The following is a 27,556-nucleotide window of genomic DNA, read 5'->3' as shown; positions in this document are numbered from 1 at the left end:
TTCATACCTACAATAAAGACCCACACTACAAACTTGTCTCTTCCACCATAAAGAATTAATGGTAGGATGTTCCTTTCATAGGCTGGAAATATTTATCCAAATAACTGTTTAGCCATAAGAACATAGCATTTATAATCTGGCCCAAAATACTTTTCTGAAACCTCCTCCACCTTCAAAGATAAACAGCAACCCAAAAAAGACCATATGTATTGACGAAGTAATGGCTACCTGATGTAGTAACCCTCCATCTGTCGAGGTTTGAACATGAGATACACTTGACAGGTGCAACAGATAAACACAGTAATCACCAACGAACCTTCCAAATGAAGTGACTTCTTAAAAAAGCAGTCATCTATACATTTACTTCCTACTTTTGCGTTTTGGCCCTCATAAAAGCGAGCTGCCCCCCCGCCGCCCAGAATGTCCGATGAAATTCAAGAGACGGTTTCTCTTTGCTCTGAACCCCGAACAGCCCCTGCCCCGGGGTTCATGCTCTCAAACTTGCTCCCACGGAGGCGGCCGCAGTTCGCCTGCGTCTCACGCTAACGCGGTACCGAGTCGCGGGGCTGCGGGCGGCCGCTCCGTAGCCGCGGTTCCCGGTGGGACAGCGAGCTATGCCCCGGGGGGCGGGCTCTGCCCCGGCACGGCACGGGCGGCGGGTGCGTGGCTTTGGGTATATGTAGGAATATATTATATGTTATACAGGAAAGCTTTTCCTTCCCAGGAGTCGGGTGTCTTAACCCGCCCCAGGCCAAGTAATAGGGGCGAGCTACCGGCCCGCGGCAGGCAGGTTGCCACCGCTCGCCTCCGCTCGCCGGAGCCGTGGCCAAACCCGGCGCCCGTGGGCCAAACCCGCTCGCTTCCCTTACTCGGCAGGAGAGCGGTACCCGTCCGGCCCGGTAACGGGCTCTCGTGTCCCCCCTCGCCCTCGGGGGCCCCCGTCCTGCCGCCCCCGCCGGCGGGGTGCGGGGCAGGGCGGCTGCCCTCGCCGCTGCTGCTTCCTGGTGGGGGGCGGCTGCCGGGCGGCGCTGCAGCCGCCGGGGCGCACCTTCCGCGCAGGTACCGGGGGCCGCTGTGCTTTCACGGGGAGGGTCGGGGGCAGGAGAAAGCCAGGGAACAAACGGCACCGCGCCGACACCGAGCGGAGTCGGGGGAGCTCCGCGCTCGCCGGCGGGCGGAGGCAGCGCGGTGGGGCGGTGGCGGCCGGGACCCACGCGCGCTCCTCGCCGCGGGGGTTGTGTTCCCCCCCCCCCCCCGCTCCCGGCTCCGTCCCTGCCTCTCTCGGTGGGTGGCGGGGATCGGGGCGGGTGCTGCACTCTCGCACCCCGGCTGCCTCCGCTGCACGCAGCCCAGGAAGGACACGCCGGGTGCGTTGTGATTTACTGTTTTTATTATTTGGTGGTTTTTTCCCCCTTCTCTGCCGGCGGCTTCGCGGAGGGGAGCCGTGCGGGGAGGGGAGCGGGGCAGGCCGTGCGGGCCTGGCGGGCCTCCCCCCCCAGCGCCGCCGGCTCCGGGGCCGTGCACGCCCCGCACGCCGGGCTCCGCCGTGTTTGTTGTTGTTGTGCTCCGGGGAGGGAGGCGGTAGAGCCAGCGGCTCACCCGGGGCGGGGGCAGCGTTTCGACTCGCTTCTCTTCCTCTTCGCCGTGTGTGCCTCGCCTCCCCGCCGGCGGGACGGCCGCAGGGGGCTCGGCGAAGAGCGGGCGGCGCTGCGGGACACCTGGAGCAGGTGGCGCCAGCACGGACGGGCAGCGATAGGTAGCCCCTGGGCTCCCTTCTGCCCTTGATTCCGCCTCCGGGACAGGTAACTGCGGATAGGGCGAGCGGCGCTCGGGGCGGCCCGCCACCATCGGCGGGACAGCTGGGGAGGGGAAGGGGGGGCAGGGTAGAGCCGCCCGGCCCGGCCTCGCGGGGGGTCTCCTCCTCGTCGCCGCGGCGGAGGGGCGCGGGGCGCCCGGGGCGGCGCGTTACAGCCGGGGCGGTGCGGAGGGGCGGTGTGCGGCAGCGGCAGGCCCGCAGCGGGTACCGCGGGCTTCCGGTTTCACATCGTGGCCGTGCCCGGAGTTTTAAACAGAAACGGCCAACTTCTCCTTTTTCATTTTTCTTCGCCCCCCCCCCCGCCCCTTCTGTTTTTTACCTCATGGTGCGAAGAAGGCGGAGAGCTGGGGGAGCGGGGCAGGTGCTGCCCCGCCGCCCGGCTCCCGCCAGGCGTTCCCTTGGAAGTTGGTGTGAGGAAAGCGCGGCGCGCGCCCTGCGGGAACCGGGCGGCGGCTGTGGGGTGCCGCTGCGAGGCTTCCCGCCCCGGCTCCTGTCAGCGCCCCCGGGCCCGGCCTGCCCCGCGCCCCGCCGCCGGGGCCCGCCACCTGCGCCCCTCACCGGCCCGGCTCGGCTTGGAGCTGCCGTGCCGCTGGCGCCGTGTCACCGGCTGCGCGGGGCCGGGGGGGTGGCAGTGCTGACGGTGACCCGGGCAGTGTGCGGTGGGCTGAGGCGGCGGCAGTGCCAGGTCCTTCGTGTGCCCGTGGGGACTTCTGGAAAATCGCTGCACGATTTGTCTTGGGAAGAACGTAAACATGTATTTTTGTAATTTTAAGTAGGTCAGTCATGATAGTATTTCCTGTGGGCATCACATTTGTCCGTCGGTGTATCAGATGCTACGTTTGGGGTTTTTCCGTCAGTATATCAGAGGCTACTTTTGGGGTAATGTTGGTTTAAAAAAAATACATGCAGAAACTGTGAGAATAAAGGCTTTCTCGTTAAGAAGTTTCCCCCCTTTTCAGAATTGAGTCTGGGGTGGTCAGGAGCGACAGCATGTATATTTCACTGCTTTGTTTCTGTTAACCCCCCTAATTATTTTTGGAATGTTGAGATTAAGAAATATAATTTTGTGTCTGTGGAGTGCTGCTGGATCACAGATGCAGACAAGTTAACCTGTAGATTGAGGGGTGGTTATGTCTGAAGCCTTGAAATACCTGGCTGGAAGGATGATGAAGCTCCCTGTCAGTCAAGGTAAATAATAACAGAGTAAGAGAACAGTCCTCTTTTGTGTTAATGACTTGATTACTTTGGGCAGTTGAGTAGGAACCAGTTCTCTGAAGTCTTTAAATGGGCTTAGGGTAGTTAGTGGTAACTGGTTTGACTCTGTCAAAGCTCTTGGAGCTTCATGGATTGTATACTTTTTTGTGGTTTACATCAGCACTGCCTGTATGCATCCTGAATTATTCCAAGGAGCACCTATGAGAATATTAAAAACTCCATACCAGGATATACCAACATTTCTACTGGCAGCAGCCAAGAGCAGGTGCCTAGAGAGGACCACGATAGGGAAGGATTGCAGTGATGCTTCCCCAGAATACTCTCTCCAAGTAGCTATGGCTCAAGGATTCCCTTGGGTAGAAGCGCTCCCTTTGTGCTTGACAGACACAAAGATTGTTGATTTTTTTTATTTTGCTCTTACACGGTAGTTCTTGAAGCTATGTAGACTTTTACTAAGGTAATAGAAAGGTATCTGGGGACATACGTAACCAGGTGAAGAGTTTTACAGGTGTTAGTGATCACTAATAAGATGGTCAGAAGGAGATTTCTAGTTTGCGGAGGCTCGTGCATACATTAATTTTCCAAGCAATGTTCATGCACTATGCTCTGAGATAATCCACCTGAAATAAAGCTTGATATTTATAACATAACAAACAAAAAAAAAGGCAAAGAGTTGTTATGCTCTTCTAACGTATCCTAATGAAGTGGATTCAAATTCATTTTCACTGAGCTGGAAGAAAGGCATGAATAAGAAGTCATGTCTTGTCAGTTTCCCTGGATTTATAATAAGTAGAGAATTAAGAGTAGAAATTGAGAGTTTATGCCATACTGTGCAACTAAAGAATGTACACAAACTTTCAAAGCCCCTGTTTTACAATGATAATTACTATGATTAAGGTAGTGAATGTTATGGTCGTTATTGTAGTGATAAATTTTGGCCAACTACAGACCCTTTTCTTTGCGATAGAAATTGCAGCACATTACTTAAAAATAGTTTCGTATTTTTCGTTGCTAAATTGTGTGTGTTCATGAACATTCTCATGTCAGAATTGTTCTTGCATTAGATTTTATTCTCCAAAAGGTCAGCTCCCGTATGATACTTGGATTTCTAGCCAGCTAAGGCCTTAGATCCTTTTTAAAGACAAGTTTGTCAGAATTATAAAAATCATGGACTCAAAATACCCTGCACATGCAGAGAAGGATTAAATCTGTTTTCAAGGCATGACAACCACCAAAACATGACGTCAGTCACCCTGTGAATCAATGACATAATTGGGACATGCGTCCAGTTCTTTCCAGTTCTGAGAGTCTGAGAAGATGAATGTTAATGTTGTGTTGGATTACAAATGAAGGTACATGGAGTGGTAGTGGTAGGATCAGGCAAGAGATCAACCCATCCTAGGGGAATGACAGTGTTCTCTTTTGGTGTTGCCTTGAGAAACTTGGAATTTGGGAAATAGATGCTTGAGTCTCAGTACTGCTGAGCATGCACAAATTTCCTGTTCACTCTTTTTTTTGATGTTTTTATTCAGTACTCAATATAAATTACCCATATGGTTGAAATAGCCACTTCAGTTATTTATTCCATCAAATAGAACATATCATTATAGTTTAGGCTTTAATTACTCTGCTACGTGATTGTTAAGACTAAAGAAACACTTTCATTATAAACGGTTGAGAGAAGGCAGTTTAAACTGAAATCCACGTCTCATACTTACTTGCAGCATAAGTAGCAAAAGTTGTTAAGTGTTCAAAATGGTATGCTACCTGTTTTCTGTTAACTTCTTACCTGCGAAAAGGAATCGCTGTGAAAATAGATGAGTGCTCGTCTATTAGAACTTGGGCAGTTTGGTTCAGATTTTTATTTATCAGAACTACATTGATTTAATTGACATGAGAAAGTAACAAGTTTTGACAGTCAGCACAGTATATGGACTACTGTGCGTGAAATCTAGTATTCTTGGGCTAAAACACTGAAAGTGTAACCAGTGTTTAATGGGGAGAAGGCTGGAAAGTTTGCTGTTTAAGACTTTGGTGTTGCGTGCAGGTGGTTTGAAGTGTAAACTGCATCATGGATTAAAGAATAGCACAGTCTTCTGGATCATTGATAAAGTGCCCAGTCCTGTGGTGTTTAATTACCTGAATAATTTTTCTCTCAGGCAAGATGTCCCATTGAAGCTGTGATCTGTGTTTTCTGTGCTGAGGCTCTTACTTAAAGGACACCGGTGATGAAGAGCAGTAGGTCAGGAACTTCTAGATGCAGTTTTGAATATAGCCAGTTGGTAGTCTTTTGTAAAACAGATGTTTGTCTGATTTCTTTAAAATGCTCTGTTGAAGATGGAAAGGGAAAAAGCCATTACAGTTGTCCAGAATTGTTAGGTGCTTTTTTCCCAAGAAAAAATCAGTGGGACACTGTCATTTCTGAAGAAGCCTGAATTTATACATATTTTAAAAAGAAAGTTAACAATCAGTGGAAGAATAATCAGAAAAAGAATATGTACTTTAGAGCTTGACTGCTCGAATAACTTACACAACTGGAGTTTCAGACAGATAAAACTAGGCTCTGGTACTTTATTTGCATATTACTTGTGTTAATACCCATTTTCTGGGGCACCCAGCCTTCTGCACAAACTGCTTGATTTGGACCTAATTAGATAACCGGCATAAAATGAACAAGTTGATGTCTGAGAGACCGATCCAATTGCCAAAGGCAGTGGCTGACTTCAGTGGATATTACATTAGAGAGGTATTATTGTAGCCTTCAGTTGTACTTCTGGGTCTTGCTGTACTAATCAGTCTGCAGGCAGACTCTTCTCACCCCGATGAGAGGACACGCGAATGCTGCGTTCCAACTAAAGGAGCACAATATGGTGAAACTGACTAAGTTATAAATTAAAATGCCGACATTGTTATCTAGTTCTCTAGGGGGTTTGCCCACCTGAGAATTTAGAGAAAATGTTCTTAGGTATGCTAAGCATTGTAGAATTACCTGCGGTTGGAAAGAGTTGCATGAAATTTTATAGGTGGGTCTCACCCAGCGAGAGAATGATATTGTCTAATCTTACGTATTCCGTGACATTAAAGGCTATGTCACACTTAGTTTTAGATTTCTTTTTACTTAATAATCTCATTCTAACTTCTGTGGATTTTCTGTATTTGTTTCTCTGGTTAATTTCATGTAATAGTAGCACATGAAGAAAATTCTCTCTCCTACCATCTCATCACCACGCAAATATCAAATGTAATCCTGATTGAATCCTTGTGTCACGTGGCCTTTTGGGTAGTAGTAAATATATAGTAGTAAATAAACAGTCGTAAATAATTGTGAAGTTAGTTATGTCGATAATTAGAAACTTCATTAACTTCTGAAGAACAAATAGCACTTACTTAAATTTTCTGGCTTTGCCAGCTGTTTCCAAAGTTTGGGTTTTGTGTTTGGTTGTTGCTGGTTTGGGTTTTTTTTTAAAGAAATTTTCTTTTTGTCCAGGAAATATCAGTCACTCTCATCTCAGTTTTCTACGCCTCATCATCTCAGATGGTTGAAATGTTTGGAGAGACTGATCCTTTTGTAAAAGGTTGACCATCCTTGCTTTAACTTTTCTGCAGAGATTGACATACAACTTCCTACTGTTTTCTTTAAAGGATTCTGAATCTATTATGAACAATTTTATGCGGCTAAAAATTTGTGAATACCAGATACTTGTACAGTTCCTGACAACAGTGTTAGGATTTTAACGTTCTGGATTTCTCATATTAGGAAAAAAGCTTTATGCTTCTTAAAATGCTCAGTTAAAAATAATTGGAGAACTCTTTGGCTAATAGAAAGTGAGACTGTTCCTATGAGGATATTTGCATCAGTTGCAGTAACTGTGAAATCCCTGCACTGTTGCTTAGAATAGCTGTAAATCTTGGATGTATCCCAGGGAAGCCCACGCAAAGGGCAAGTGAGAGAAAACCAAAAAATAACAGGGAAGTTTTCAGCCAGGTTTTTTTCCTTCTGTCCTGAAGTGATTTGGAAGTAACTCACTAGGGAAGTTTAGTTTTCTAAATCTTTGCTGCACTATTGCTTTTTGTTTTCCCCTGAAGCTTTTGTAAGACCTTTCGAAGAGCAGAAGCAAGAAAAGTAATAAATCTGAGAAAATGGATCAAATCAGAGTTTATCTTTTGTTGTTGTTTTTTTAAATACACAGTGACTGAAGGTACAATAGTGATTATTTTTTTTTAAATTTCAACAGTTTTTGATGAGTGTATCAGCTGTACTAGGTCTGTTTTGCACATTGGAAGGAAAGATTTTTTTTAAATCTTACTTTTTTGAATTTTGTTCCAACACTTGCAAAATTTATTAGTGTATAATTGCAATTCTTAGTATTTAGTTACTTAAACTTTTGGGAGAGCTTAAATATTTTGGAACGTTTAAAGTCAAGCCTTTCCAGATTGGTGAAATTAAGAACTGAGGTCATTTAGCATCTAACTGTTACAATTTGAAAGTGAGAGGGAAAGGAAAACCAAAGCAAATAAACATCAACATATATTCCTAAAATTAATTCAGGCATGTGGTGTATTTTTATACATTTACCTGGCATTACATTTGGCTACTGCTAAAGAGTTGAAATCTCTGGATCATAAGTGAAAATATGTGTGTTCTTAGATGCTTTCTTATTTAGAAGTCACAAAACTCAGGTAAAACAATGTAGTTGGACAAGTTACAGCTGTATTTGGAATTCAGACACTTGGAAAAAAAGGGCTTGGCAGCATGAGAGATCAGTACTAACAGACGCACATAAAGCTGTTCTGCAGAACATTTATGTATTGTTTACCCCGTATTACCTGGTCTTAATGTTTGCTTTTAATCCTTGACTTTCTGAAAGCAATTTTTCAAGAATACAGCAGACAGAACATTGTTGTCAAAGACACTGATAGGTGCATTGCACCTGGCTGCATTTTTCAGTTCTCTGGATTGTGATCTTGTGATTACATGCAAGACCATGAAAAATAATGGTTATATGCAATGGATTAGGTTTGTTCAAGGACTTGTATAGCACAACAGCAGCCTATCATCTCAATGGGAATATGTTTGTCCTCCAGAGATTCAGAAGGCCCTGAAATACAGCTATTCTGTAGTTGTCAGTGCCCTGCCAATTTTTTTGCAGTTATGAGTTGGGCCACGATAGCCTCCAGATTGGAAGGTAATTAAATATTCTGAGTATATATATATATATATATATATATATTCTGTTGTGTCTAGGAATCTACTGTCAGCCCTTTTGGGGCATGGTATTGCTGAAGTGTGGTACGGTGAGAAGAGGCCAGCCATGAGGTAGGTTCACCTTTGGACATGAGGTGTTTCAGTAGTAAAACCATCACAGTAAAATCATAGTTTCCAATGTAACTGTAGCCTCAGGGCCCTAAGGACAGTTGTCATGTACCTTCTACTTAGTATTCACATTCCTAGTTTTCCTTCATAGATTTCAGACAGATGAATGGAAGTAAGGTAGAGTGACTTCAGGTTTGCAATACTTGTTGGGTGCATTAAGTAGTAGAGATGGTCTTTGCTGTCTCCTTAAATCTTCCTCAACAACCTAACAGTATCACTTTCACCTTGTCCACTACAACTGACCAAATCTCACAGATTCCTCGGGGTTTGCATAGGCTGAGTTAGTATCTTGAAGGTACAGCCTAGACTTGTTTTTTTAATGCAGCAATTCTGCAGATCCCAGTGACAGCTGTTATTGTCCTCTGGCCTTAAAATCTGTGCATAAACCTGAGTGTCACCAACATATCCCTAACTTACAGTCATTTTCTTCTGACTAATATATTTAATAACATCTATATTTAGAACTTCCGTTGGCTTCTCATAGTACCCACTCTCAGGAAGTGTTCTTGGAGTTCGTGACAAATTCCTTGAGTAACCGAGACTCTCAGCTCATCTTAAAGAGACTCATTAGCTTCTGGGATCACAGTTAAGTCTACAAGATGTCATAGTTAATAGTAAAACATCGCTTTATGATGTTCTGTAATGTATTGTAATGCTTTTCACTTACTGTTCTCCATCATTTTTATTTCCTAAATGTCAGCATTTCTGTTCTCTTCTAATTCTAAAAAACCCAAAAATCAGTCCTTAGTTAAACTCTCTTATCAAATCTTCTTAATACTCTGGATGAAAAGTAGTGTTGGAATATAGGCAGAGCTTGCAGTATTTAAAATAAAATCACGTACTTGTCCCTTTGAGTGTTAAGAAGGTACAGAAGGAATTATGATGGATTTGCACATCTGCTGTTTTTTTGATAGCTGTACAACTTTGTGTCCAGAAAGGACCTGTTACAGTGAAAACTATGGCAGCAAAGGGAGAAGCCACACCAAGGCTGATGTTTTCAGTAGATTTGTGGTATGGGATAAGATACTGATGAAACAATACAAAGCAGTAACTTTGGAGACTGGTGTGTACCTTGAAGCTTTGTCCATAAAGAACAGTATATCTGTCTTTGTAATAGGAAACTTTCTGACCCTTACTGTGTTGCATTGGTAGTGTTTTGACAGCTAAAATAGGAGCAAAACCCATATTCCCTCAAAATATTAAAATCCACTGTCAGGTTATATAGTGATCCCATTTTAGTTTGGCTCTTTAGTGAAATGGTCACTGAAAAGTAGTTAGCAATTCGATTTCAGGCATTTTCATCTTTATGTTGCTTGGTTCAGAGGAGAAAAACCACAGTACCTGAAAGAATGCCCAGAAGACAGTGGTGAACTGTTGTAGAAATAGTTGCCTGATGTGCTTCATATATTAGCAGAATTAGTGATAGCAAAGATGGGCAGAACCTTTTTGCATTTCTTAAGTCAGCCTTGAAGTTAATTCTTTTGGTTTTGTGAAAGTAGAAAGAAAACAAAACCATAGTGTTTTATTCATAGTTGTTTCTTAGCGTAATATACATGCTGAAATAATTGGGGCTGACTTAAAGGAAAACAATTGCAAATATCTTTTACTTTGGCTCCTGTTGGTCCTTTTTCTCTTAGACTTTCTCCAAATGGCGGAAGTTGCTATATCGAAGGACTTCTTACTAAACAGAGTTGCGTAGCTTCTACAAATAGAAACTCCCTGGCTTGGTTTTTCATAATCTTTTATCTGTACTACTACTTTGTCCTGACTTGTTTGTGGAAAAGAGGTAAGTATAAGCTCCTGCATAGCTTTCATCAGCGTAGTCTGACTTGGCAGTGTTCACCTGGAGGGTAGGCAATAATTTTGCTGTGTTTTTCAGAAAGATACCCTTGTCAAATGGGAAAGAATCCGTAATAGGCTCACAGGGAAAAGTTGTTTTAATGGAAATTTTAGTAGGTGCTTTAGAGCTGAATGCAGGACTGTTGGTGCTGAAAAGTTCATCTTAAATTTTGGCTGACTTGTAGAGTGGGGCTGGGAAATTACTCCTGTTGTAAAAAGCTTTGTATGTGGTTATTAGGTTTGGGTTTTTGTTTTGGGTTTTTTTTCCCCTCCCTTAATTCTAGCTCCTGAACACCACAACTTTCTTTATTAATGAAAGCACTATAGGAAGAATTTTGGTTCCAACTAAAGGCTGGAATCGTAGCCACAAGCAGTAATTCTTCACGCCCCTGGAAAACATGAGAAAGAAGTAATGAAAACTATTTTGCAACCTAATTGGCCTTGTATTTTAAATGGTTTGTACATTTCATCTCTGTGAGTAATATTTTGTCCAGTGGTTAGGCCTTTGTCAGGCCACAAACAGCACGTAGCAACAACGAAAGTACGCTACTTGACTTGGTGGTGTTACCTCGTACAATGCTGACTAGCATCATATTCAGGATTCTTAACTGCGGTTTATATTCTACCACTAGGGACTGTTGTATCAGCTATGAGGCGTATGCTGTACCTGTAGGCTCTTCTTATTTATAGTCAGCTTTTGGTTTTGGTGGCTTCCTCCCGCCCCCCCCTCCCCCCCCCCCCCCCAGCTTCAGTGCTACTAAGTGAATTAGGACTAATTGTGATTAAAGTTGTTTGGTCTTCCTAGCTCAGTGAGTCAAGTAGCTTCGTAGAGGCTTTTGACAGACATGTTCTGTGGGGACCTTGTCAGTCACATGACTCAATAAATACATGCATATGCAGTTCTTTTGATCTGCTTAAGTACATACAATTCAGAGAATAGTGAAGGCATTCTATTTACTGCACGTACATAGATGATTTATTTGTACAGCGTGTTTCAAGTACGCCTGAAGTTTCTTGTGTCTTGCTGGATGCATTGTGCCTAAATGCGCATGCTCTGCGTAATGTATGTACATGATTCCAACATAGATTCGTGCACTCATTCAGATCAGAAGAGACTTCAAGAGGTCTCCAGTCCATCCTTCTGTCCAAAGCAGGGTCATTCATAAGGTCAGACCAAGCAACTTAAGGTTTTTGTTTAGCTGTGTCTTGGAAAAGACCAAGGACAGAGATTCCACTGTGTTTCAGGGCGTCTGTTCCAATGCTTGATTATCCTCGTAGTGTATTTTTTCCCTTTTATCTAATAAATATTTATAACTTCCCTGGTTTCAGTTGACATTGTTTTTCCCTCATGCGTCTTGGTGAAAAGCCTGGTTCTACCTTTTCAGTAATTTATTTTTAGATACTGGAAATTTGCTATTACGTGCTTCAGAGCTTTCTCCAGGCTGAACAATCGCAGTGTCTTTAGCCACTCCTCACAGGGCATGTGGTCCAGCTGCCAGATGTCATTGTGGCCTTTTCTCTTGCTTCAGTTGGCTGATGCTTCACACTGGGGATCCAAAAGTAGATCCAGTAGCCCAGATACCAGAGTGATGGATTGTGCTTGAAGCAGAACAGTTGCTTCCCTCAGTTCACTGGCTGTGCTTTTGTTGCCAAAGCCCAGGACACTGTTAGCTCTCATCGCTGCCAGGTGGGCTTCTGATTCATGTCTCGCCTCTCTTCAGGACCCCTTGGGTCATTTTCAGTGGAGCTGCTCACCAGTAAGTTAGTCTTCTGGCTGTGTTCTCATGTCAGCCCTATCTAAGTCACGCTGAATGGCAGCCTTCCAGTGTATCAGCTCCACCCCTAAGTCCAGTCATGTTTGCAGACTTATTGAATGTCCTGTACGCTCTGCCAGGTCACTGTTTAAGATATTAAGCAGGATAGGGTTCCTAACCTATCTGCTTGTAACCAGGTTATGAGCTGGTTGTGAACCATTAACAGTGACTGTTCAAGCCTTATGATAGAGATAGGGGGGTTTATCACCTAGGCTGTAACTTAGATCAGGTTAGGTAGAGAGATGCTGTGGGAGACATTGCTGAGGCTTGCTAAAATCAAGGTAGATGATACTACTGAACATTTTATGACAAAAGGCAATCATATTGTTTAGGCATGATTGAACCTTGGTAAATCCATGCTGGTGATTTCCAGTCACCACCTTCTCCTTCATATGCCCAGAAATGACATCCAGGTGGGCGTATGTCTGAGCATACTGTGGGAGTAAACTAACAGACAAGGAAAGTAGGCTGGACTGTGATGCTTGCTTTGCCAGTGATCCCAGGCCTGGTAACCTGGTGTAATCCCTTTCCTGCTGTTCTCTTCTGGATGCCCAGTTGTTGTCCATCTGTAGGTGACTTGAGTGCATGCTGGTCACAGGATGGAGCACCTGCCATCTTGGGAATGTGGTGATAAATGAGTGACTTCATGTGACCAGGGGTTAACAAGCTTGCTATGAACAGGTTGTCACTGCTTGAGTGATTCTGGCTCCCTGTGTGTGAGGAAGTTGCCAGAAAGGAGGGAGGCAACAAAAGTAACAGTAAGTTTAATAATGATATTGGTTTGATCATTGTATCTGCTTACAGCCGGTGGGCTTTGTCTTGGGTTCTCTTTTGTATTGATTTAGGTCCATAATCTTGCCATTAGCTTGATAATCAGAAGAAATCCATATGTAGGTGTCGGTGAGAGGGCATGTGAGAAACTGGTTTTGGGGGTTTTTTTTGCGTTCTAATATGCATTTAAAGCTTTTTGGTTTTGGTGTTTTGGTGATTATTGGTTTTTTGATTGTTGTTGTTGCTAATAGGCACTTAAAGCTTCTCCAGTCATGTGGTGGCTTTTTTTTCTTCTAATCACCATTTTTGTATTCCCTTATTACTAATAATTTTTTAGGTGGTATTTGGAAAACACCAGCAACCCTCAAATGCAGTAAGACCCACAGTAAAACTGAGGCTTCTTGATTTACATGTAGTAAGAAGCAAACAATTTTAACCTGATTTTATGGTGCCTGAGTGCTTAAGTTCACAATGACTTACTGGGGAATTCAGTATTTCTCAGGTCTTGTAATTGGCACCACATGCCTTACTGTTTCAGACATTTAATTTTCTAACTTTTTCTGTTATTGATGAATTACTCTGTGTGTGATTACTCTGTGTACTTAATCATGTATCAAAATGATTTTGTCATGTGATGATAGTTGTCCTTAGTTTCATGTAGTACAGAACTATACGTTATGTTTTAGGTATTTGTTTTTATTCACTGCATTATTATTTAGGATCTGGAAAACCTCTTGGGAGTAAGGTTATAAATAAACTTAGTGAAACATTTCTGCAGGGCCAGTAGCTGAACTGATTGTAAGAGTTTAATTCTACAGTTTAGAAATACTCTAGTAACAATGCTGTCAGCAGTGAACTAATCAGAAATACAGCTTTTAGAATATGTTTTGAATGGCATGTGTAATTGATGATTTTCCAATAGTGTTTAATTACAGTAAGATTTTAGTAGCTCAGGAAAAAAATCATAATAGATTGCAAATTGTTAGTACTTTAACTCAGTCTTGCATGTACCCCAAAATCATACCGATGCTTTCTAAATTGAGACTGAGAAATGCATAGGGGAAAAAGTCAGATGCTAAGAGGTAAATAGAACCTCCATAGTAAGTTTTAGGTACGTAAGTTCTTTTATCTCTAAGTCTCTCATATTTTAGGAATCTTTTTTTATGCTTTAATTATTTGTGAAGTGTAAAATCACATTTTCCTTTTGTCCACTTCAGTAAATTAATCACTGCAAATAAAAGAAGAGCATGCAAATATGAGATTGGTAGAATATTACAGTTGAAGATGGGCAAATGATTAAAGATAAAAATATCTCATAATCAGCCAGCTCTTTACTTTAACCTGAGAGAAAACCCCAGCACTTTGGAAAGAGGAGGAATTAAATAATTTCGTACTCACTCAAGCAGTACAGCAATAATACTGGCACACATAAGCATGAAAGCTGGTTTTGCAGCACCTTCCTGATGCAAAACAATACGAATGTCTTCAGTGGGCTTGCTTGTATAAAAACAGACTGCCCAAATAAGTAAAATCAAATGAATGCAAGAAGATTTGAAGATGTTATTGTTTGTTGTCACACTGATTTTAAAAACATAATAAAGAGATAAAAAGGTTATTCTGCATATGTCTTTGTGGTATTGAATCAGCTTGTGATGATTTTTTTTATTGAGAGGGGCATTGACTTAGAGATTGTTGACTCAGTTCCAGCTTATGATTACATTTGGTTTATGTAAAAATTCTTCCTGTAGTGTCGGTTGAGTAAGTTGCCTGTCATTTACTGGTTTAAGCATTGTGCATATTCTCTATGTAAAGGTTGCTGCAGTTCAGGAATGTTTGAAGTTACTGTTATTTATATTTGGTTGGGAGCCCTGTGCCTTGAAGTTATTGAACAGATTTTAATCTTTGTTGTAAGTAAAACTGCCACTCTTAAGAGACCATATTTTTATAATAACTATTTATGATGTAGTGATCTGACTTTGCATAGAATACCAATTTTTATGAGGTCTGGTATCACTCAAGTTCCTGAAAATTAAGCTGTCATTAGATGGAACTGAAATATACACTTAAATTTTCACTTCAGCCCTTGTCGTAAAGAACAAGACTAGCTCCTCATTGGAGAGATTCTTCTGATTGCTGTCCTAACAGAAATTTGTAACAAAGAGCCTGAGGTAGGCAAGTCACAAAAGTAGTACCAGTTCACATGAAACAGAAAATAAAAATTACTGTCAGGGGAAACTGGGGCAAGAAATTAGAGTTCAGACTGAACAGAATGCTGAGTAGCATTGCTATGGGACATACATAGCATGTTTCTGCCCAAGAGAGATTTCCTTCTGCTTGCAGTACTGTATTTATGAGATCACATAGTTTTTTTCATGCTTCCCTGCCCCAGCCTATCTCCTTTGTGAAAAATGATATATTCTGGATTGTGTTTGGGTATGGGCAAGCTGCAGGGTGCAAAGGGTAAGCAAGTGTTGAGCAAGATGCTGGTATTGAAGGAGTGCTAGGACTTGAAATGAGTGAAATACTAATCAGTACCAAAATTATTAGTCTCCCTTGTTTCTGCTATGTTGTGATACCATTCTTTTATTAACCTGTGCATGTGCCATTACCGCTGGGCCTGATATCACTGTGTGTCTGATTCCATGCTTGTACCTTTTCCCCGTGTGGCGTTTCAGAGAGCATTTGTGGTACGCCTGCAAACCTTCTCCATTCTAGGAGACAGCCAACATACAGTGTAATTTTAAGTGCTTTAGGACTGGCTATTCATGTGATGTAGTTGGCAAGATAAGGGAAATCTATGTCCATTACTAGCTGAATTTAAAAGTGAATATAAGTGAAGTCTGATGTATCCAAACTGATTAAATGTTTACATGCAGCCATGATTAAAAAAATGCAGAAGAATTGTGTTGGTAGTTGCTTTTCGCTTTGCTTAACTTCAGTCATACAAGGTTTGCAGTGCTTTTAGTATGTTTTTAAACATCCTTGCCAGATACTATGAAGTCTGTGGTTTGGGGGTGTAGCTTTGTTTTTGATCAGAGTGTTTTTTTCTGAGTACATTTTTTGTGCTTCAAGATAATAAATGGGGGAAACAATTTATTATATTTTTTTTTTTCCTAGCATTGCTGTATTTTTGTTTTGGACATCGACATTAATTTTGGCAGATGCTCAAATACCAAATTGGGAGTGGATTTACTAACAGATACTTACTTACAAGTGGTAATGCATTAGACTTATTGGATGCATTAAAAGAAGATAGTGATTAAAACTGTAGCAATAGCTTAGTAAGGGCAAGTTTGGTCATTCAGAATTGTTGTAAGGTTTTAAAATGCCACAGACTAATTATTAAGGACTACAGCTGGGCAGTGTTGGCATAAAGAAGGGATGCAACATCTCTGATAATAACCACTATCTTAGAACAGCTGGATTTCCACTAAAAAGAAGAGTTATAAAACAGTTAAAAGCTGTCAGTGTATCTTAATTGCTTGCAAACAGATTGTTCCTTTATAATCTCAATAAAAGCTGGTTTAAGATGCTACATTAAATGAAATGCACGTTGTTTTCACTCATAGATAACTCACGTTACCAGACTCAAAACCTCTCATTTATAGTATAATTTGTACTTTGAAAGTAATTTGCATCAATGACTGCACTTTTAGTGCTATGAGTTGTTGTTGCTTGAGAGTGCTACAGGTGAATTAAGTTGATAGTAACAGGTTGGGTAGAAGTATTGTTTGAGGTGAGAAAGTAAGGAATTCAGCCAAACCAGCAGCCCAGTATCTATTTTTTGAAAGGTTTTAACTCTGTTAAGGAGTGGGATGAGAGGCATGTTTATTAATTGAATCGATGATGTGGTGCACACGGAAGTTTGAAATGTCTGTTGCTGGAGAGTTTGTTGTATGCATGTGATACAAAGTTTCAGTCCTAGACTCTGGAACTCTTACTCATTATTGCTTTCTCATAGTGGAGCATTTACTGCAGAGTGCTTGAGGAAGGGAGGGGATTTTATGGACTATTTTGAAACACAGTCTTGGAGGAAATTAATGAAAAGACCAGTTGGTTTGTAAATGATTTGGGAAGTAGGGGTTAAAGTGACTTGAAGAGCCTTGTATAAAGAATCTAGTCTATCCTGTGCTGAGAATTAGATTTCTCAGATTATTACCCAATGTAGCCAACAAGCTGAGCAGAAGGCTCCTTAAAGTCAGTATCCATCCAAACAAAGCATGTTCCCAGAGCTCCAGGGGGCAGAGGTGGGCTTTGTGTGTATCTCACAACCCTTTCCTGAAGGCAGGTGCCCACAAGCTTGCAGAAGAGCTGACTAGCCAAGACCCTAGTGTGCTGTGTTTGGGATGGAGATTAGCTCCATTGCTTCCCCAAAGGCTTCAGACCTGCATTTCCCACTCCAAGAAGCAGGCTGCAAAGGTGGAGGCTATGGAGGGCAGGAGTGATGCTCCATTTCTTCAGTAGATGTGTGTCTGTGCAGGAGACTTACAGTTTTCCTGTACTTTATACTGATCACTTACAGGATAAAATGGATGAACAGGAATTCATCAGTGAGCTCAGAGTGGGGAATAAAGTCTATTTGTCCAGTATCCTACACCCCAGTGAAACCCAGCTGGCTAAAACTAGCACATTTTATTTTTGCTGTCTCCTTCCAGGGTGTCACTGTTCTTGTGATATTATTTTGTTTGGGGGTTTGATTATTTACCTTTCTTTAAAGTCAGCTGTCAGTATATGAACATGTTCAGCCAAAGACAGTCCCTCTCTGCTCCTCCCTACCCTGCAATGCTCCAGGTACACCGTCTAGAAATGTGGATCGGAATATCCTCAGGCAGGAGTCCTCTGTGTCATTTGGGGCTCTTCTGCTGAACCACACCATTCATGCAGTCTCTGAAATACAGTGGTCAGACTTTTGGTTTCTGTCTTGAACATAGCTAGGTTTTCTACGCTCCTCTGTTTCTTCCAGAGCCCTGCTCTTCTGATGTTTAGAAACATTCTGACTTCAGCTTAGATTTATAAGTGGGCAACATGTATTTTCTCCTATTTGAACACTCATTCAGCTTTGCTTTACTTAGGCTTGACATGTCATGGGCTTTTAGTCTTATTCCTGTATAATAGGGCTGCTGTTACTCTCATCATCCTCGCATCTGTTGTAGTAAAAAATTCATGTTGTTAAATATGGCTGACCAGAGTTTTACCTTGTATTCAGCTGAAGTTATGCTAGTGGCTTGTATGATGACATTAATTTTTCCCAATCTTGACTAGAAATATCCCTTCATGATACAACGTAGGTCGGTCAGCCTGTCTTTTCTTTAAATTTTCCCCTGCCAGATCACATTGGTGACTCATAGTTATCCTGTGATCAAGTCAGGCTGATCTTTCCCCTCAGTATCTTCTCAAACGATCCCTGGTTTCCCACATCCTGTATGAGTATGTTAATCACAAGCTTATTATCTAATGGTATGGATGACCTCCTACTATTGCTGTTTAAAGAAAGGCCGGGAGGGGGGTGTCACGGTGATTTCTGCTCTGTCTTGTGATAAGCCTGAGCCTGATGGTTAGCATTTTCTGTGTCTGAGAAAATCTGCTGAATTAAGACCTAGAATGGCAGAGGAATAACTTAATTGTATATTCATGGGGTTGTGGTGTAAAATCATGTGAAGCTGTCTGGCAGTGTCGTCGTGGCTGGAGTGTTATTTTGTATGACTGATGGCAGAATGTGAAGGCCATGAAGCACTGGTAAAATAGGAAAGGTGATGTCTGTTGTGGTTACAAACCCCAGCATTATGCAGTAGCTGAGAACAGGTTTTCAGAATTACTACTCTGGATTTAAGTTTCTAATCTCTGCCTAAGCTTCTCAAATGGGCCGTAAGTAATTTTTCACATACTGCCCTTAACTTATCTCCACCTTTGTTCTATATGTGTAATATGGGAGAAAGGTTTATCTCCTGCTGGTGTGATTTGTACACTTACGTTGCAAGACCTTTAGGGGAGCAACCTCTTTGCTGTCTTTGCATGCTGTCTGGAATGAACGACCCCCACCCCCCTTGGTTGAAGGCTGTGGACCCTGTAACAGTTTTAATGATAGTATTTGAAACATTTTCTTCTTTTAAAAACGTTCAGCTGACAGTAAAAGTAAAATAGTTTACAAATGCAACTTGTTCAAGAACAAGATGTTCTTGTGATGGGTGCTGTGAATATTATATATAAGTTTACTTTTAATCATATAGTGGATTTGAGGTATATTTTGGTAATCATCTTTGAAAGTGAGCACACTGCTGGTCTCCTTATTAAAACACTGTTTTCTTACTCTGTTATTTTGAGATGTTGCCAGATTTTGCTGTCTTTTTTTTTTTTTTTTTCTTTTGTACACTGATGTAAGTGGTGAACTGCATTGGAAAACTGTGTTGGAGAAATGAGCGTTTGGCCTGTCACATTCTTTTGTCCTCCTTTCAACATGAAATAAACAGTCTTGATTTTCTGTTTAATGAAAGGAGGGGAAATAATTGCCTTGTGTACATCTTGTACATTCTCATGTTCAAATAGAATTTTTTCCCTGGGTCTGTCATTGTTCTCTTCCATAGTAATTCAGTAATGACTGTTTCTACACTGTCTTTCTACATATCCTGGATAAAGGTTGGGGAAGCAACATTAGTGCATGAAATTTAGGATTTAGATAAATTGAGGCAATGTTCAAGTATGAGGCACAAGTACATGAAAGCATATTCGAAGAAGCACACAAGTACAATAATTGTATCAGGTGGTGTAAAGACTTAAGTAGTTTCTCATGCAGATTTCAGTGCCAGGGTTGCTGCTGTTACTCATTAATTATTTAAAATTCCAAGTGCAACAACTCACAGTTCAGTGACTGTAACCTTCTGAGCCTCTGACCTAAACAACTAAAGTGCAAAATACCTGGACTGAAATTCCATTTGAAAAGGACATAGATTTATTTGTTTCTCAGATATACCATTATCCTTAGCAAAAAGTAATTTTGCTTTCTCTGTTCAGAAGGGAAAGTAAACCATTGTATCATTGCCAGAGAAAATCCCAAATTAATGTATTAGTATCTGTGTTTCTGGATAGGCATTTATGAGCACAGAAAAATTACTTCTTTACAGCTCTGTAAATCACTTTGTTCGTAAACATTTTTATTGGTTTAGGAGCAGAGGACTTCACAAATCCTTACTTAAGCTTTATGAGGTGTCACTTGCAATTTGTGTAGCAGACCAAGCTGGAGAACTGTCTTGTTTGTGTTTATGGTAGTGGCCTATGATAATGGTAACCTGTTAGGAGGCTGTCACATGAACTTTGAACCTTGTTACATGTCATAAGCACACTCACAAACGAAAATGCTGAGGACTAAGTTTCAATCAAATTACTTGAAAAAATACTTTAAGAGCATAATCTCATGTGTGAACCACCAGGAAATCAAGCTAGTAAAAGAGATGGCAAAAGAAATGAAAAATACATTGCACAAAAAGTGAGAAATATAAATATATAGTGAAAGATGCTTTTTTTTCATGTCAGACAAGTAAGACTGAGGTTTGTGCCTCTTTGGCAGTGTGTTTATGGGAAGGGAGGGACATGACTTTACAGCAGTGGATTGAGCCAAGAGGGAGTCAACTTGGAGCGTGGTGAGAGTTGGACCCTTTCGTAATGTCAATATTTATGCCAAATGTAAGAGAGGAGCATTTACAGGAAACCTGTCTCCTGATTGATATGTTTACAGTATAGATTATTTAAGAAGTCGGAACACAGAGAGAGAGAGAGAAAGGTTGGGCAGAGAAAGGCTTTTTTTCCTCTTTTCTTTTTTTTTTTTTTTCCCCAAAAAAAAAAAGTTATTTAATTGAAAAGGATGTAGAGGTTCACTGTTTTCTCACAGCACAGTTAACCGTGTCTGGAGAAAGTGAATCATCTTCTTGTCCCATCTTCTCATATTCAACAGACTGACAGATAAGAGCCAGCATACAATGCCTTTGATCATGTGCGTTTAGAACTGCACGTGTCCATTTTGTCATCAGTCTCTATAGTGTGTTAATGAAATGCTGATCATCAAAGTGGCCGTGTTCACTGGGAAGCTTAGATGACCTGCCTCACTTTAAAAAGGAGATTATACCGTTCAGCATTCAGAGAGGACTTTTTCTAAGCAGAGAACAGAAAAAAAATGTGAGTCTTCAAATATATCTTGCTTTTATTCTCATGATATTTTTCTCATTTTTATGTGAAAACAGATGTTAGGTCTTATCTGATTTCAGACTACCTTGCTCTCAAAACCTGAAAGTCTCCAAATAACAAATAATTACACTTGTCTCTGGTTTCTTGATTGCTCTGTGCTTTTACTCCTCTGGTACTGATAACATTATTACTTTGGCCTGAAATTCTCTATAATTTCAATTTGAATCTCAATCTTTTTTCTTTTTAATTTAATGCTGTACTTGTATTATATACTCTTGTGTGCTGGTTTATCTTTTAAAAAAATATTTTAATGTTTAGGATGAGTGTGTACTTTTAGTTGTTGACTCATTGAGGCCAAGAGGTGAAGTCCACAGCTGTGGAGGTGTATTCCTAGAGGAAATACAGTACTTCAGGAGCAATGACAGTGGAAACTGATGGTCTTAGGAGTATGCTGCATATTTTTACAATATAGAGAATTGAGGTTAAGACGTGTCTCTCTTCTTAACTATTCTGTCTATATCTTTCTCTGCCCCTTTTTTTTTTTTTTATTAGAGAATCTATTTTACTGTGATGTCAAATGATTTTGTTTCTGGAGCACACAAGTATTGGGAAAAAATCACCAATGATTATGTATCTGATCCTTTTCAGAGGGCTGGGAAAAACTGTTCCTTGCTTCTAGGTTTTGTATGCCATGCAGACCTAAATAGTCCTCCAATATGAAAAAATATGAAAAAAAATTAAAAATCAGCCTGACTTGTGGTGTTTTGTGTAAAACAGTATATAGCAAATTAAATAAACCTGTTGATATTAGTGACTGAGATAAAAATAGACAAATCAATCTTAATTTTATAGGAGGGCAACATTTCCTTTTAGGTATAGGTTCAAGGGATGTGTGTGTTAGACATACCTATGGTCCTCTCTGTTCCCTAAACTAGAAACAGCTGTAAGGCACAAGTATCTCAGCAAAGGCATGGAAGACATGCAAGGAAATCCAAGTTTTTTCAAGTCCCTGAGGTGTGAGTGCTGTGGCAGAAGTGCAACAGGCAGGAAGAATGGTGTGGCCAGGTGCTTGGATGTGCTGAGGGCATCTCTGCCTTGCCCCAGGTCTTTGGGATGGTACCCAGCTCCCCCATCAAATGCACTGGCCTCTCTTTTAAAGTGGAGGTGATTAAGAACACTTCCTTATGACCCTGCAGGTGGATTGACTTAGAGTTCTCAGGGCTCCACTAATAGTGTTTTGAAGACGAACAGTAAGCATGTGGCTAATGCCATTTGATTATAATTGTTGATTATTTGTGCTTATATAAGGGAGTATAGATATCAGTGTTTCCTAAGTGATATTAGGTGAGCATTTTTCTTGTTCATGGAGGGAAGCAGAAAAGTCCAGTTGAGAAATTTGTTTTAAAATTGTATCTTTTGTTTTTCTTAATGGGTGGCATGAGGCTGATGGTGTTCCATCAAGGAGTGTGGAGTTGATCGAAGGAAAAGAGAGAGAAACCCAAGCTACAAAAAAATAATATATAGTTTAGCAATTACATGATAATTGTTTTTACAGACTGTTGTCTATAATCAAGTTTGGACTATCCTTAGCTGTGGTGAGGTGAGATTCCTGAAAATCACGTGCTTATTTATTTTTTTTAAAAAAAAAAAAAGGCAACATCCTTCTTATTGGCAATAGATAGAGGGAAATTGTAATCAAAGCAGTTAAAAAAGATCTTAAACATCGGGTCCTGTCTGCTGTGCTTAACCCAATGGCAATTTTAGGAAATAGCTTGTAACAATGTACTTTCCAAGAACATATTCTGGCTTGGAGCCTTTTTCCTGTGTCATACTGTTTGCAGAAAATTGTAATGAAAATTAAATACTTTTGGTGTCCTTTACAATGGTGTGTGAGGTGTATGTAAATTATCGAGCAACTGTGCTAGCACTGAGGACTAATTTCTCAGATAAGTAGTGTTTCAGAACTTGGCTTGTCTCTCAGAGGGGTGGTTTTCTAGGTCTGTGATCCTTGCTAAGGCACCTACAGTTGTCTGTAAACATGGAAATTGCTGTAATATCTACATAGGCCAGGAATGGCAGTACTGATATGCAAAATATACGCATGGTTAAATACACATATTGGTGCTAAATTCCTGGTGACTTCTCTGATTTAAAAATTATGGTCACCTCTGAAAGCTTGGCTTTGATTATTCATGATGGAAATATGTCTGGAATAATGTATTTTTCTTTCAGGAAGGGTTCCTCAGAGAATTATCTTTGTGGAAGTCAAAAATGAAATAAGGTTTGATCTAGCAAGGATCGCACACTTTCACGGGTAATAAAAAATTAAATCTGCATTAAATAATAATGAAATTTCTAAGAGATATAAGGCACTATATTTTACGAAATAATTTAACATTTGAGTTAAAATGGCAGGATTCCTAGGAAGACCTTTGCCCACGAGGCAGGTTACTTTTGTTACGTGGTTGCTCACATCTCTCTCTGAAGCATGTGACTATGGCTGCTGATGGAATTAGCTGCAGGGCACTCACCTGTGCCCGCTGGAGGTTTTCTTTCTTGGTGCATTGGAGCACTAGGTTACCTCGATGATAGAATTCTGAAGAAACAGATGATGCATGCCCAGTGTCTCAATCTGCGTTGAAAGAAGGCTGAAGTGAAGGGCTTCCTTCCAATGATGTATGTCACACTGAGAGCCTAAAAAAAATTCTCTCAAAGGTTTCCATCTAGCTGACAGCCAGTGCAGGGCATTGTGTCAGCTTTCTTCCCAGGAAGCTACGTAACCTAGACCTGACACTAGTAAAAAAAAAAAATCTTCTGCATGTCATTTTGCTGGGTAAGTTTGTAATTAAGGGTCTACATTAGAGAGCTACTAAAACTGGAGAGAAATTGCACATTTCTTAGAAATGATTACACTTTTTATTTTGTCTAATAAGATCTGACTATATTAGTAGAATTTAATACTTGAATAATAGTAGTCGTTAATGTAGCAGGAAGTTTTAAGTAAATTCCTCAAATACTTTTATATTCTATGGTTATCCTTCCCATGCATGAGTAAGGCTATGAGCACTTGCTAAACATATCTAGCATTGTAGCTCTGCACTATTATCCAGCATCAGTCTGCGGTGAATATGAATTCCTAGACAAGGTAATAATTATGTTCTGATACTTGTAAATATGTAAGCACTTGCATACCTTTATTATTATGTGTAGTTTGGTTGAGTCATAATTAAGCGTGTGGGAAGAGGTAAGATTGAGCCCTTATTTTACATAACTAAATTACTCTTCAAGGATCATCTCTAATAATCCATGTGCAGCAGCCTGTGATTTACATTGGGTAGTTTATGTATTTTAGTACAAAATAACCATTAGTTTTCAATAAAGGTGCTTCAGGTGCATTGGCTTACAGCCTTTTGTAACTCCTGAGTTACCGTTGGTGAGCTGTCACTGTAAATCAGCTCCTCTTGGGCTGAAGTTTGTCATTTGTAGTTAGCGTGTACAAAAGTTATAATGTTCTGTGAGATATTACAGGGGAAGGACACTCTTTAGAATCTGACAATTACAAGGAGTGAAGTTTTCTTAGGCTCCCATGAGTGAGTAAGAAAATGTAACCAGCAGGAAGTGATACCATTGCATTTCTTGGTATGCTCAAAAAGTTTAGAGAAGTGTTTCTCTGCCTTTTAGTGAAAATTATAATTTAAACTTCTCTGTAGGACAGTGTATATATATGCAAAGATGATTAGAACCTCTTTTGTTAGCTATAAATATCCAATTAATTTCAACAGCAGACTAGAATGGGCTAAAAAAATGCTGATACATGTTTCTAAAAGGCTATTTTTAATCAACTGTTCAGATGAAGAGGAAAAAGTTACATGATCACAACATACGTGTATTTTTATAGGTATGTGATGTGTAGGACTGAGGTTTTGCATCCCTTTGTATATTTGTTTGGGTTCTATGTTTATCTTGTGTTTGGCAGACAGCAAGGAGAAGTTTCTCTCCTTGAGTAAGGCAGTGGCATTTCTGTAGTTGTTGCTAGTTGGAACGAGGCTTCCGTTTGCGAAGAAAGCAGGAAAGCAGCTTGGTCTAGGCTTCCATCAGGTTACCGTCTCGACTGACTCTGTAAGAAGGGAAATTGATGGGAGGAGACACTTTATTTCCCAAGGGATGTTCCCTGTGGTGATTTTGGAATTACTTGAAGCAGCCAGATAGCTGGAGTTATTTCTCTATCAGTCACTGATGGGGAAGTGCCTGGTTCTTGGCAGCAGAGCTGGTTCAGCTCGGTACGTGGTTGCGGCGTAGTGCTGAGGTGACTGGGTGACTCTGCTGGTGGTGTCTGCAGCAGCACTTCACAGCTTCCTGCCGTAATTCACTCACTTCACTCAAAAAACTTGCTAGTTTAAAGCTGAAATGTTTTCAACTTTTAGTCTTATTAAATCACTTTGCTTGCATAACCCGTTGTTTCCTGAGCTTCTCAGGTGGCTTTAATATGCTGAAACCCATTGGCTTGATGTGGAGATTTATAGGGGAGCTGGTGATGTACTCCGATTGCTTGCAGACCTGCATAGTATCCCCTTTCATTTTGTGACTCAAGTTTGTGTGCAAAATCTTTAATCTCACAGGATTTAGGAAACTTGCAGAGTTTCACCAGGAAAGTTTCAGGCAAATGCTGTTGTGGTCATAAGCTCAACCTTGTGCTCAGGCCTATTTTGGTAGCTCATTGTTAGATGTGATTCACGTTGGATTCAAAGAAGGTTACTGCATTTCGGCAGTGCTTCTGGTTTTGCATTGTTTTGGAGCTTCGTGACTTTTCTTGTGACTGTTTATCAGTGGTAAAGCATGTACAGGCTCCTCTGCCAACAAGAATGTTGATCACTTGACTGACATTTGTTAGTAAGTGCAGGAAGCTGCTTCTTCGCTTTATAAAGAGCTGCTTAGTCTGATAACCTGTATGTTATGAAGGTGACTAAAAAGAAAATACAAATCTTTTTCCAGCCCAGATTTTTTGAATAGTTGCCTGCGAGTTCCTACAAAGATCATGCAATGAGTAATCCCGTTGAAGTCAGTGACTCAACTTGTTGCATAAAGATTCGTGCAGACAGAAACTGTGCAGCAGGGTCTCCTCAAGACAGTAAGAACCAGAATCAGTCTTCATCTTAACACTTCAGGATGCACTTGCACTTGCATCCTGAAGTGAAAATGACCCATGTGCTTTGTTTTTAACCAAGTAAGGCAGACTTCTGCATGAGGCTACAGTGAAAAATTACATCTTTTTGTTGCTGTAAATTGTTTTCATGTTTACAGACTTGTGTGTGTGTATGTTTTTGCTTCCTAATCAGATATCTACATAACAGCTGGCAGTATACATTTCCTTTCCTAATTAATTTCAAATTTTTTTAAAGCCTTTTTCCCCCAAAGGATTACTTGCAGTTTTCTCCATTCAATAGGTAGCATGAAGACTTCTGTGACTTCTAGGATACTGTTGCTACCCAGCTGGTTGTTTTTGTCCTTTTGGCTAAAAAGTACCTTTATCGCTGCATAAGGATTTTATAGCTGGTACCTATAGCTAACTAACTTTGAGTTTAAACATCTGTTCATTTATGCGTGAAAAAGATGAAGTAAAAGCTAGTTGTATTAGTGTTAGTTTCTGGACGTGAGGGAAGAATAAGAAGGGGTTGATCATGTGAATTTAGGCCGTGTGCTGTCCCTCTGACACATTCAAAACAATAACGAAAACAGAACTGCAGATTTACAGGCTTAATCAATGTGATTAGTTTTCAGCTTTTAAGTCTGTTCCTGTAGAGAAACATAAAACTCTCAAACCACACTCATACTTTGAATAGCATTGTGCATTTCCATTTCTTCAAGCCTTTTTCTTCTTTTTTATTCCCTTCCATGTGTAATTTTTAGCATCTAGCTGAAGGAATTATGCACGTGGGAATTAGGAGTGTGTTGATTATTTAATACACTTCTCCTTTTGCTTGGTTTTTGTTTTGTTTGCTTACTTTGTGCAGGCTTTGGAGCAGAAAACTAGCCTTACCATTTTCAGGTATTTATGGTGTGGCAGCATGGAAGCTTTTACTGCTTTTCTTTTCTTTGGCCAACAAACTATTTTTAAATATTTTTCTGGCTTAGTTTCACATCATAGCTCATCTGCATCTGTTATATTTTTCTACCTTGGCATTGCAGGAGTGGGACTCTGCTGTGATCAGTGTTTCAAGGGTACAGTGGTTGTTCCTGGAGCATTACTTCAAAGACAGCAGGGAGACTTGAGGCACGGGCAGGAGGACACTGATTAAGAGTTCTGATTTTGCAAGTCTTACCTTGGCTCCGTAATTTGTTTACTTAAATGTGTGTGTATTAGAGGTCAAATTTGAGAGCTAATCTTTCAATGAATGACTAGCAGAGTAATTCTTGGAACATTATGTCTGTATTCCACTGTAAGAAATGTCTACAATTTCTGCATTCCACTCTGTTATTCTTTATGTTGCAAAGTAGGTGATGAGAAGTGAGCTGCTGCTCATAATTTGTAGAGGAAAGGCCAGTTTGAGGTAG

General features: G+C 40.8%; 1 protein-coding gene across 4 annotated transcripts in view; it reads left to right on the top strand.

Moving 5' to 3' along the window:
• Positions 1–908: 908 nt before the first annotated feature.
• MBP (myelin basic protein) overlaps positions 909–27,556 on the top strand; it is a 120,223-nt gene continuing 93,575 nt past the window's right edge. Inside the window, exon 1 of one of the 4 annotated variants that reach the window (XM_056331380.1) lies at positions 909–1,059. The gene's annotated coding sequence lies outside the window, so the exon portion shown is untranslated. Of the gene's footprint in view, positions 1,060–1,270; positions 1,368–1,436; positions 1,803–27,556 lie in introns of those variants that run through there. The other 3 variants (XM_056331381.1, XM_056331379.1, XM_056331382.1) reach the window with 3 other exon arrangements.

Source organism: Falco biarmicus, chromosome 3, assembly GCF_023638135.1.
Source record: "Falco biarmicus isolate bFalBia1 chromosome 3, bFalBia1.pri, whole genome shotgun sequence".
In the NCBI taxonomy this organism is placed as follows: Eukaryota; Metazoa; Chordata; class Aves; order Falconiformes; family Falconidae; genus Falco; species Falco biarmicus.
Note: the sequence above shows the minus strand (reverse complement) of the source record. Positions and strands in the feature narration are given on the sequence as shown.